At 42.6% G+C, this 12,005-nt stretch overlaps 1 protein-coding gene across 4 annotated transcripts in view; it reads right to left on the bottom strand.

The window, feature by feature from the left end:
• KMT2B (lysine methyltransferase 2B) overlaps window positions 1–12,005 on the bottom strand; it is a 1,990,704-nt gene that overhangs the window by 1,950,801 nt on the left and 27,898 nt on the right. The gene's annotated exons all lie outside the window — the stretch shown is intronic.

Genomic DNA, 12,005 nt, shown 5'->3' with positions numbered 1-12,005 from the left:
CCATATTTTCCTAAAGCTCTTTTGCCACTGCTCACTCCCCAGCTATATTCCCAAATATGTATTCCATATGCCTTAATATTGGTAGTTGGCTTCCTTCTCATGGGAGACAATTTCTGAATAGACTTGAGAAATCGCACCATTTGAGGATTTCAGCTTCAGTTGTGTTAGTGGCCTTGTGACATTCTGTTTCATCTACAGGTGGAGTAACTAATGTCTTAACTGCAATACCTTAACCTCCTCTCCTACCTTCGAATCTCGTTTGCAGTCTGACGATCTGAGAGCACCCGCATTAAATAAGTCCCCAACTTTGTGACTCCTGTCTTCGAACATTCGTATGCCTTTCCCCGTTAACTCGAGGTGTAGGTTTTATTAAGTCTTATTGGTGGGAAAGTAGTGTAGTGCCCCACTTTTTCTCATGTACTACTCCTCTAACATGGCTTTTATTATTGTATTTATAGGTTTGAGAATTGTGTGTTTGATCCCGCTATGGATTGCTCAATGAACACATTTTGCAAGCGACTGCATCCACGCTGGGAGAATTTGAGAGAGTCCAGGTAATCTCCAAGAGCGTCTGGATCTCATCTCCAAGCGGCCATTCTTGCCTTGTTCCCTTAGTTTGCGGATTGACCTTCAATTCACCATTGACCTGAACGCTAGCCCAGGGGTACTCTACAATTTTCCAGAATCACTGCCTCATGAGGACCAAAGTCAAACTTTTGAGTGTTGCTTCCAGTAATCCCCAGTCTACATCAAATGCTTTTTCAGCATCTAAAGTCAATAAAGCTGCAGGGAGTGGAGATCACTGTGCTTTGTCAATTATATGCTGTATGTGCCTTCATGGATCGAAATTAAGATCGGATAAGCTGGAGCTAAAAGCAGCTGCTAGGTATCCAGCATTAACCACAGATCAGGAGTCAACACTAGGGAATGTGGAGCTAGTACATGGCGTTCCATAAATAAAACTTCCCCATAAAATGCATACATATAATTTTGTCCATTATTTACAACCCTTTATGCTACAAATGTGGACTAGCAGGGTTTGAAATTGCTGGGAGCTATTTAGAAAATTGGTGTTTGCATCTCATGTGACAGTTATATTTTTGGTGCGCTGTGTACTAGTGCCCGGTTCTACTGATGCCTATCTGGTGATGCCCAATACACAGGAGCTGCTTTTAGTTCCTGCTCATCAAATCTCAATTTAAACCCCTGTAGAGATGTGTCTCATGTTTATAGATTGTCCCAAAGGCACACTGTTAAATTCACAAATGTGTATTAGTTCAGCATCAGTTGGCGTGGGTAGTCAAAAGTAGCTGTTGGTAGTTGGTTTCAAGCTAACCAGGCTCTTCTATTTGAGAGAGGGACTGCGGCTCACTTTGTGCCTGTGCCCTCATTTTATTTCAGGCTTCTTTCAATTCATATCCCAGGAGCATTGAGGATTTGATCCACAGTTGACGCTAGCGCCATAAAATACTAGTGGAGGCGAGTGCCAACCAGTATAACCACTGAAGGTTTATACACACAAGTAATCTGTGTCGATATAATCAAGAGGTTGGAGCAAAGTGTGATGTACTGTTGATTTTTACTGAAAGACCTCGTCCAGCGGATGATGCTATTGTGCTAGGCAATACTCAAGACCTACGCTTATCCTGAAGGCGGCAGAGGAATATCGGGCTAATTGAGAAAAAAGCCATTGTATGACGACCAAAACACATGTAGATGTTGCAAATATGCTTAGGAGCTATTAGACTTAAAATGCACACACAGTTAATAGAGGTGTAAGGCATTGATTGAGTCATATGCCACCCCTCTCAATGTCCACCTGTTTCAGTTTCAATTCCATCTCCGAAATGGAGGTTACTCAAATCAAAGGCATTAAACCTTCCTGCTGCCAGGGTGACATCTGCCCAGCAGCAGTCATTAAGGACTGTGAAGAACCACTCACACCCTTCATTGCCACACTTATCAACTCCTCTTTCAACTTGTGTTCTGTACCCTCCAGCCTCAAGGACACATGGCTCCTCCCACTACTAAAAACCCACTCTGGACCTTAATATCTCCCCTATTCTTCACAACATATTAACAAAGCCGCTAATCGACCCGGTTGATGAAAAGGGAATCTCTTCACGAACTATGCGGAAGCCAAACAGATCCTGTTCTCCAACATTGGAAACCATGCTATTAGCACTCTAAATCTTCACTCAGGCTATCACATCATCCAGGCATGGATAGCTTCACAGGGTCTGTCTCAATGATGAGAATACGGACAGGTTACTGGTCGGCTCACACTCTTCTCTCAACAAGCTTAGTCAATCCTATGAATCTCTCTCATTGAGGGCATTACCATCCAGGTTTCCAGCAATGTCAAACCCCTCGGAGAGAGAAACTGGCCCTTGTGCGCAGCGGTTTTCTGAGCGTGCTTAGTGTGTGCGCACTATGTTTGTTGTGTCCAGAGGGGCAACGTCCCGTGTCTAGTTTGTTCTTGTGGCGAATGTGTGGCTTGGGTGTTTGTGTGTAGTATGCCTGGCCCCTTTCACTGTGTGGTACATGGGCGGTTTACTGGAGATCTGCAAGTGGTGATTAGTAGGTTGAACGCAGCAGGATTTAAAGCAGTGGCAAATGCCACAGGGCAGCTAGATTCAACACAGTGGCAGATTTCGCGGGGCAACTCGATTAAACACAGTGATACTTCAGAGCGCAGCAGGATTTAAAGCAGTGGCAAGATTTCAGAAGTACAGAACTGGCTGTGCTCCCAATTGTTACCACCTTCCCGATTGTTGTAGTATCAGGCTTTTAAGGTTACCCAGGGCAAACAGTCTATGGAGATGCCCAGGGAGGTGCAGTTTGCTTTTAGGTTGGGTCCACATTCGTCAGATAGCAAGAAAGTTATAAGCCATCTAAAAATGTTGAAACCCCACCCTCTAATTTCGCCCCCTCTTCAGAAAATTGCACCAAACTTTAGAAAACCATTTATATCTAGATTCAAAATCGTTTTGCCAAATGTTGTGCAGATTCAAATGACACCACATTCATATGCCTTTACAAAATTTTGGGACACCCCCCACCCCCAATGTTGCCCCCTCTTGACAAAATCCCACAAAACATTGCAAAATCATTCAGGATTAGGTCTAGAATAAAAGTGCAAAATGACATGGAGTTTCATTGAGTGGCGCTAAAGTTATAAGCCTTCCAAAAGCTGCTCCCCCCACCCGGTAATGCAGAAATAGGTACAGATGTCCTAGGACATCTGATGTGTCCGTGGACACCACAGGACTACCCCAGGACATCTAGAGTGTTCACCGATGTCAGGTGTGAAAACCAGTTTTTTGGCTTTTTATGGCCATATCCCATCCAATCCTCACCCCCCACCTCACCAGAGATTGAGTTTGACAAGTGAAATATTGCTAATTTTTTAGGTTTTTGCTGCGCTGTCCACGTGCCCCCAAATCCAACATGGCGGACGTTTCACGGAAACCGAAGCAATGCATTTTTTCTAACCACCCAATCAGTGGCTGTGTCCCAATGAACACGGACCACACAAGAGTCTGCAAATTTTTCGGCTCAATCGGCGGCCAGTCCGCAGACTGGACATAGATATCACTAATTTTTTGACTCATGTTTTGGCCGTTTAAAAAAAAATAAAAAAAAAAATATGACTAATAAAAAACACTACTGGACGGATTTACAACAAACAAAAGCAAGCTTTTTCCCCCCCATTATGAAATTTTGCCCCGCCCTCGACCAAACCTCAAACTTTGTAAAGAAATTCAGAGTGGGCCATATACTTTTTTTGCAAGGGCTGGTGAGGATTCGTCCAGGGGGAGCGAAGTTATAAGCCGCACAAAAAGTGCTCTTCCTATGGTTTAAACTTAACCATAAAACCATGGCCGCTACCGCAGGCCAAGTAAAATATACAAATGAATACAAAAAACAAGAGGGGTGGCAGGGTCGCGACTCTAGGTCCCAGCTGCAGTAAGCTCAAACAGCTAGTTGGCTAGCTCTTTCGTCGGCTTCAACTCCAAGCATTTTCCGTCAAGCCCTCGCCCCATGTCAGTTAAGGATGTGCCAAAGCCTTCTGCAGTACATAATGCCAAAGTCTGTGTAGACGCACAGATTGTTCTGCTTCCTTTGGGCCATTTTCCATCGTTTGTAGTGTAACGTCTGCTAGTTTCTGTAGTAGCACAAGGTCCCCCCATAGAATGTTCGATCTCCTTGTCCCCGACATTATCAGCTTCAGTGCACTTTATGATTTCGTTCAATAATTCCTCTGAATAATCTGTCTCTACAGCTGTAAACATCACTGCTGCATGGAAGTGGAATTTGGATTTATTTGCAGATCTGGCAGGTGCCAAAATAATTAGAGAAATGGATGCAAAAGGGCAGCTGCATGGTATTTGGCATCACCTACCTACCATGGGGGAATGAGGAGCTTATACATAGCAAGCCTCCAATCAAACCTCAACGTGTAATACAACCTAATGGTTTGTCCATTATAGGACATTGTGCTTCGAGGGTCTTCTATATGGGTAGGAACACTACTTTATACACAATTACCAAACTTCCAAACACACAAAAGTAAATGTCACAAATGTACGTTTGTATGGCACAAGGTGGTCTAGGGGCCAAAGGTAGCTGCTGGTATCAAGCCAAGCAGAAACAAAATAGCTCCCAGCAACTGTGAACCGGGACATGGGGACGATGTGGGGAAATGTCTATCAAACTGTTAATGCAGCCAGCATCACTCAACAAGTGAGGTCTATAAAGGCAGACCATGGATGTGTACATAAATATAGCAGAGGTGTATGGTCATTTGTACTTATACAGGGCACGAAATTCAGAATAGTTTAGAGCTAAAAGCAGCTCTTGGGTATACAGCATTAATCAATGACCACAAGCTACCACTGGGAACAGGGAGCTTGTACAAAGTGTACGCAAATTCAATTTCCACTTAAGAGGGAAACATCATTGTCAATTATTCATGACCTCTTACGCTTAAAATGTCATATAGATGTATGACAAAGTTAATTTAGCGATTGTCCCAAATGCATAGTTAAATTCACATAGGTGCGATTGTTCGGCATCAGTTGGCCTGAAAAGCCAGAAGTAGCTCCTGGTAGCTGTTGGTGTCAAGCTAAACAGGCTCTTCTAGGGTACAAGCAGGAGCTAAATAGCCCCAAGCTCCCCTCAATTTCCACACCCGTCATGCAGCTACACGAGTTCCGCAAATAGCATCTGAGACGGAGGCACAGGTCTTTGAGACAAACATTTATTAATGATCACAGGTTCTCATTATTTAGCCTACAGATTTTCTCCACGATAATGGAACCCAGTACCACACACACTGAAAAAACGTTACAGGGACGTTATGGTTACAGGTAACCAAAAAAAAAACAAATTCACCAGTTATGGTAAGCTAAGCAACCATAACTCACTCTACGACAGTACACTGTAAGGACCAACACCCATGCCATCAAAGATGACATCACAAATGTCATTGATGACATGACATGTGTGGCTCCCTCTTTTTGTTCAGTGACATATGTACACCAGTTGCTTTTCTTCAGTCAGGAACTAAAAATTAAAAAATTTTTTTTAAAAAACTATATATATTTGTAGACTTTACCCTTCTCGTATATACACAGGGAAAGAAGCAAGCCTGGAACCCAGCAATCATTTATGTGCATGAAGATAATCAGTTAGGGTATGAACACTTTCTGGTAGTACTGATACTGTTTTGCTTACTTTACTTGTATATGCTCATATTTGTATGTGTTGTGGTATCTTTATGTTTTGTGTATAGTAGTACAATTATGTAGTAAGTGAGGCATTCTTAGCGAATTATATATTGCACAGTACACAGAACTTTGAAACGAAAGCATTCATCATTTTACATTCCAACATGAGAAGATTTTGAATAGTTCACCTGTATGATGCAGGCTGCAGACAACTACGTTTCTACATGAGTTGGGTCATGGACTGGAATAACTCTGTAATGCAATGGTGTTTATAGCAATGCATTGGTTAAAAAAACTGTTTATCTCATGATAGTTCTTCAAATGATCTGATAGTTTTCTGCCAACATTAGGACAATCCCTTGTGGAGGCTTTTCATGAAAACTAACTACACATGTGATTGATCAGTCATGTCATCAATTACATTTGTGATGTCATCTTTGATGGCATGGCGTTAGTCCTTGCAGTGCACAGTGGTAGCACGAGGTAGGATAAGCTAAGCTACCATAACTGGTGAATTTCTGGGTGTTTTTGTTTTTATCTGTAACCATAACGTCCCTTTAACAATGTTTTTTCAGTGAATTTCATAGGTTTTTACAAGGATACCCCAAGTTCGTAAAGTTGTACTGTAACATACTGAACCTGCTGGCACTAGGTTAATGCACACAGCCATCGTGGACTATGTGTCTGGTTGCGGACATCGGGTGGCATTCAACCTGCTCAGAAAGGCAGGGGCTATTACATAGTGGTACCATTCAGCAAACACAAGGAACAAACAAACGGCACCATGTACATGAACTGCAAGGGGAAAATAGAGTAGGTCTGCAAACAGTGTACTTATGTAACAGAACAAAGGCATAGGGAGTAGACCATAACGGAATGTAACAGAAGTGACGTCTGCCTTCAACAATCTTACTGCACTGCTACTTTACATGGTAACAGAGAACGAACGGCCAGAGTAAGGACTGGAAAGTACCAAGACCAGAACGTCATTACAACGTAGTAAGCACACTAAAGTTTGTCTGAAATTGCACAGGTGGTGCAGTATACAATAGTAGATAAGCATAACGTTTTTGTTTTAATGCAGCAATAGCAAGCACCTCGAGTGGCTGGAAGAAAATGTTCAAGACAAAGTGACTTATGATAGTAACCCCATTGGTACGCACCGCAGTCAGAAACGTAAAAAGAATATGTAATATCTATTGCCTCATGTACACCAAACAGATTTTTTTTCTTTAAGAGAACATATTGGAAAGGAAAGCAAGGCAGCACAAGTGGTAACCGTTCCACAACAGCATACGGGCACAGGAAAGGAAAAACTCTAAATAGGAAACTGGACAGCCTGGTGAACAATTTTGCTGCCTTAAAAGATTACATACAAGGACATTAAGGCGGAAAAAAACCAAAAATAAAATTTAAAAAAAAACACAAAAAACCCAGTACCCGACCTGCACGTGTACGCCTTCCCCATTTCACAGCCCGCCATCCCCTCAAAATCTGTGTGATCAAACACGTTACGGTAATACATCAATCCCTTCCTCCCCTCACAACCAACTTCTACACATCCCCAATTCCCCACAATATGTATCCACTTGTGCTACCCCTTCCCTTTCCAAATAGTATGTATGGAAGTAAAAGTCGATATGCAAGTTGTTGCCGAGTGTATATGTGGCTTTTCCTTTGTTTTTAAAATGCCTTTATTACTCAGCGGTGCACAGTACTGGTGGGAATGACCGCAGTTAAGCAAAAAGGGAGTGGTACTACGGACACCGCACCCGTCTGGCCTATCCGCAATCACAATGGAGGCATCCGTACGACCTGCATGTCCATCTTGTGAACCACCTATGATTAGTTGAAGGTGCAAACGTTTGTCCGTTGCACAAGTACGCGCATACGTATGTCTTCCTCCGTCTCCTGGTGAGACCGGCCCTGTCCCGCATATGCAAACAAAATTGTAACAAACTTTAAATTTGTTTGAGCCAACCACGCACGTCCTACAGGTAGCTGACACAAACATCCCACTTACTATACCCTACAAACACCCAGCTTGTCCCAAAATGGTCGTCACACTATCAGGCCAGAGATCCCAACGGTATGCATAGGACACCTACGCACACAAACTTTTTTGCCAAAAACGCGTCCTGCGGACAGTCGTCCCAATCTAGAACATTTGCGACGTCACCATGCGACCGCAGCCACACCGCGCATGGGCCCTTATTTCGGGGACATAATCCAGGCCCTCAGACAGCAGAAAAGTAGAGTGTCCTGCAATCTACGGAGTGTACTTGGGAAAAGTACACGCTTGCACATGTTTGTATTTGAACGATGCATGACTGTTTTCCGAGTGCAAGGTTTCCACAGCAGCCCTACAAAAGGACACATCCCAGAGCTGCTCAGCAATCTGTAGCTTTTCAGAACAGAGTAGCGGCCCACATAGCTTTGAGCTGTAATTTATGTCGAACCAAATCTGCTGCGCTACGTTACCTTTGGAAGTAATGGCAACCACGTCTGGCTGGCTCACTACGCACGGTAATGGAGAAGGGTATTAACGCCCCTTCCTTTGAACTACACCATCAGGGCGACAGCGAAATGCCTTTTTGCATGGAAAAACTCTGCGTTTCAAAAATTAATGACGTCATTGTTGCAGAGGAATATTCCACGAACGGAAAGAAGAAAAAAAAGAAAAACCCCACACATGCTTCTGTTGACGAGAGCCCTTCCAGCCTCTGGCTGGGAACAACATACTTTAGTCCCATACTTTTCTTGGTGGTATGGCTGAGAAAAACACCTGGCCAGTTGGAAAAAGCTTCTTCATTGCATTCAGCAACCTCTTCAGTCGATGGAACAAACCGGAACAAGCCACGTAATCCAATTGCATACCGCCGCAGTGCACAACGACAACATGAACAGTAGCGAAACTGGCCAGTTGTTTGCAAAGTGCATGCATATCAGCGAAACTGCGGTCATGGACAGCGCACCACAATGCGTCCACTCCTCCCAAACCGAAAATCGCCATCAAAGTGTCTTTCCTGGGCATACTTGTGCAGATCACAAAGGCAATACCCAAAATCAACAATGCGAGTCTCGATGTCAGCCCGCCTCACTACGCCGAGTAATTACATTCGTAATTTAAATAGAAACTCAGCAAAACCTGCCCCTCTAACAATCCAGATAGGTATTTAACTTTATGTAGTGCTTCATGCATGGTTCGTCCAACATTTACCGACCTCTGAAGGATGTTAGCCAATAAGATAGCTCAGTCAGTTGAGCATTTGTTGCTGCGATCTGTGTGTGATCTGTAGCTTGCAGGTACGAAACCTGCCAAGGCCAACTCAGCCTTTTATCCTTTTAAGGTCGATAAAGGAGTACAAACTTCGGGTTGGTGATAATTGTGATAAAATGTTCTATGTACAGCACTTTGACAAAAGCGCTCTATAAATTACAATTTGACCATGAAATAAAGTTTAGAATTTAGAATGGAGTATTTGTCTCTCTGCACTGTCATATCGTGCTATTGGCATACCATTAGGTAGTAAAAGTTCCAGGAAATTAGGACTTTATAACATCAAAAGCCAATTCTGCTATCAAACCTCAAAACACACAATACAATTCATGTTTGCTTTACTATGCAATTGGCTAAGTTTTTGTGTTTTCAACAATTAAATATGTACAGTAGAGATCAAATGGCCAGACAGAAATAATAAAAGGTGTTTTCTGTCACAATGCAGAAAGCTGCCGCAGAGTAATGATTTTCATACAGTTTTTGCACGTCGGCTGGATATCAAATACATTTTACCCTTATGCAAAGGAGAACATTTTTACTCTTAAATTCACATTTACTCTCACGGTTTAAAAATAGGGAGCTAAATACTCCTATTTTAAAATCTTATCTGGAGCACTGATGGTGTTTCCCAAAAATTGACGCACAGCACTCTTCCCTCCAGCCAACCACCAGCCGCTTCCAATGTTCACTGGCATCACAGCGTACTAGAAGCCAATGAGACTTGTCTGCGGAGCAAACAGGGGAATGGGTCCGTGGAGCGGAGCCAGAAATCACAAATGTTTTGAGACGTACATTTCAGTACTTTGCAATAAAACTACTGCTCCGATGTCCATCAAACACACAAAAGCACGCTTTAGGAACCAAGCCCCGCTCCTGATGCAAATTTGGTTAAAATCCATCCAGCCGTTTGGGCTGCATTCAGTCTATGGAAAAACAAAATATATATGTTTGGGACCCCCCTTATAACTTTGCCCCCCCTGCACAAAACCTCACCCAACTTTCCCAAAAAATTCAGCGGGCCCCATATACTTTTTTGGCAACGTTTTATTCAAATTTGGCCACGGGGAGCAAAGTTAAAACTGCCGAAAAATAGTGGTCTTCCTATGGGTTTAGCAAATTAACCATAACTACACGGAAGCTACCCTGGTCCGTACTATCAAAAAAAAAGGAGAAAAAAAAAAAAGTACACACATCATTTAGTATTCAATTGTGAAATAGCAACATTTTTCGTGATTGTATCCCCCCCGAACCTCCCCACCCCCAAGTAGAAAATCAAATATTCTAGAAGATTCAGGTATTTGTATTTCTCCGCAGATTGGCACCATCTATAGTTTGCGGGTGCGGTTTTAGGCACATTATAAAAAAAATAAAAAAAAAAACAGTAAATAAATTACACTGGACGGAAGACAGCGCTGCAGCCCAGGAGTCGGGCGATCAAGTATTTCAGGTAATACTTAAAACTTATACAAAAATTATAATCAGAAAGAAACCATACAAGGCCCAGAACCAAATACTGAAACAGACAAACTACCCTGAACCAAACAGTTTGCACTCAACCAACAAAATCTTTGCCCATCTCCCACCTTGCGTTACTCACACAATCAACCCCATACACATGGCAGCTAGCGGCCTACTTACACACACACACACACACACACACACACACACACACACCCCCCAGCACTGAAATTGCATCGCCAACACCAGCAGCTAACTAGGTCATTCCTACACTGATCAATCTCGGACCCTTCTGGATGACTCACCCAATTGCTGGTTTCTAGGCCACTACCTATGTAAAAAAAAAAAAAAAAAAAAAAAAAAAAAAAAAAAAAAAAAAAAAAAATCACACCAACAATCTGGATGTGGGTATTTCTGGCCAGCAAATAAACACTAAGGAATCGGCATCAGCCTTTCGCTTTGCCCCACTAACAACCACACCCAGGGTATAAAATAAGCGGCGTCGCCTAGCAATTCTGTAGGTTTGTTAATTAAATTGACACTTGTGTAGCAAAGTTAGCCATTTAAATTACACTGTCCAATGAAAGCACCACAGCTTACCCTGCATTCCTCTTGCCCTCCGGGATCTACACCTTCGGTTCTAATTTCACTGCAAGTTCAAAGGGCCTAATGGACAGAGTGAAGCAGTAATCTGCCCCACTCTTAGGCCTGTGTGTGTCTGGTATGCAAGAAAAGTGCCTTCTTTTTCAAAAAAATTGGAAAGCGGAAGTAATCAGGATGATACTTTTATTAAGCTAATTATATCATGTTTGGCAAATAACAGTATGTGTTAACCTTGTTTTTTTTATTTTTTTGAAGACAGTCCTGCAATTCCATTCCTAAAAATATATGTTACATAATGCACAATTACAGTATTGCTACTGTAATACACTGCATGGGATCCATGTTTTTCAGTAAAGTTTATATATCAATCTCAATGTCAACTCTACATCCGTTTGTTCGGGAAGACGCATCACATTGACGAGTGAACGCTTTTGAAAATGTGCATGATCACATTTTTGATACCACCTTGACACAAGCCAGACAGGTCAACGCCTTCAATTGGTCTGCAGCTTACACCACTTAACTAATGAATGCCTGCAGGCAGTCGTCTGACAACTGCCTTACCATTGCCCGTGCTCTAACGGGTTCAAGACTAGATTATTGCAACGCCTTACAACTATACCTTCGATCAGATCAAATCAATCAAACTGGGCTTTTCGCAAAAAAACAAAGACTCTCCTGTTCACACAGGATATCAACTGGTCTGGACGGGCAACCTAAAACCTGTTACTATTCTCTGCTGTGTGTATCCTCTTCCTCTACTTACCTATATAACTAGCACATTGATGCCTACAGGTTTAGCACACTACAAATTAATTCATAAATAAATCACACGGCAAACCTAGTTGTGTACTGCCGGTCGCATACATCTGTGCATTTGGTGCTCAACCCATGAGCTGATCCCAAACTCTTCGACAATCTTTCTCATCACC

This window comes from Ambystoma mexicanum, chromosome 1p (genome assembly GCF_040938575.1).
Source record: "Ambystoma mexicanum isolate Mex_15411 chromosome 1p, UKY_AmexF1_1, whole genome shotgun sequence".
NCBI lineage: Eukaryota > Metazoa > Chordata > Amphibia > Caudata > Ambystomatidae > Ambystoma > Ambystoma mexicanum.
The sequence above is the reverse complement of the archived record's forward strand: the minus strand, read 5'-3'. Positions and strand labels throughout refer to the sequence as shown.